Genomic DNA, 1507 nt, shown 5'->3' with positions numbered 1-1507 from the left:
AGCATTCAGCCCATTTACATTCAGTGTTATTATTGAAATATGTGGGTTTAGAGTCTTTGTATCTTTTGTAGGGTTCATGTTTGTGATGGTATCCCTGATATCTTTGTTTCTTGCAACCTTTCCTTCTCTTCTTTACCAATTCTGATGTCTTTTATTTCCTTTTGTTGTCTGATGGCTGATGCTAGGACTTCCAGCACTATGTTAAACAACAATGGTGAGAGTGGACATCCTTGTTGTGTTCTTTATTTCAGGGGGAAAGCTCTCAGTTTTTCCCCGTTGAGGACGATGTTAGCTGAGGGCCTCTCATAGATGGCTTTTAAGATGTTTGAGTAAGTTCCTTCTATCCCGACTTTCTCGAGGGTCTTTATTAAGAAAGGATGCTATATTTTGTCAAATGCATTTTCTGCACCTATCGACAAGATCATATGGTTTTTATCTTTTCTTTTGTTAATGTGATGTATCACATTGAGTGATTTGTGAATATTGAACCAGCCCTGTAACCCAGGAATGAATCCCATATGATCATTGTGGATAATTCTTCTTATGTGCTTTGGATTCAATTTGCAAGTATCTTGTTGAGGATTTTTGCATCTGTATTCATCAAGAATATTGGCCTATAGTTCTTTTTCTTTTCTTTTCTTTTTTTTTTTTTTTTTCTGTGTCTCTGTCTGGCTTGGGAATCAAAATGATGCTGGCTTTGTAAAATGAGTCTGAAAGTTTTCCTTCCAGTTCTCTTTTTTGGAATAGCTTGAGAAGAATAGGTATTAATTCTGTTTTAAATGTCTGGTGCAATTCCTCAGGGAAGCCATCTGGTCCCCTCTTATTTGTTGGGAGATTTTTGATAACTGATTTGATTTCCTCACTTGTTATGGATCTGTTCAGGTTGTCTATCTCTTCCGGTGTGAATTTTGGTACTGCGTGTGTGTTTAGGAATTTGTCCATTTCTTCCAGGTTGTCTAGCTTGTTGGCATATAGTTTTTCATAGTATTCCCTGATAATTGCTTGTATTTCTGAGGGGTTGGTTGTAGTAAGTCCTTTTTCTTTCATGATTTTGTCTATTTAGGTGCTCTCTCTTTTCTTTTTGAGAATCCTGTCTAGAGGTTTGTCAATTTTGTTTATTCTTTCAAAAAACCAACTCTTGGTATCATTGATCTGTTCAACATTTTTTTGGCTTCTATATTGTTTATTTCTGCCCTGAATTTTATTATTTCTCTTCTCCTACTGGATTTGGGGTACTCCTGTTGCTCTCCCTCTAGTTCCTATAGGTGCACTGTTAGATTTTATACTTGCACTTTTTCTAATTTCTTGAAATAAGCTGGAAGTGCAATGTACTTTCTAGGACTACCTTTGCCGCATCCCATAGTGTTTGGATTGTTATATTTTCGTTTTTATTTGTTTCCACATATTTTTTCATTTCTTCTGTAATTGCCTGATTGGCCCATTCATTCTTTAGTAGGGTGTTCTTTAACCTCCATGTTTTTGGAGGTTTTCCACAATTCTTCCTGTG

The sequence above is a fragment of the Hyaena hyaena genome, unplaced genomic scaffold, assembly GCF_003009895.1.
Source record: "Hyaena hyaena isolate Hyena2069 unplaced genomic scaffold, ASM300989v1 scaffold_1330, whole genome shotgun sequence".
Taxonomy (NCBI): Eukaryota; Metazoa; Chordata; class Mammalia; order Carnivora; family Hyaenidae; genus Hyaena; species Hyaena hyaena.
The sequence above is the reverse complement of the archived record's forward strand: the minus strand, read 5'-3'. Positions refer to the sequence as shown.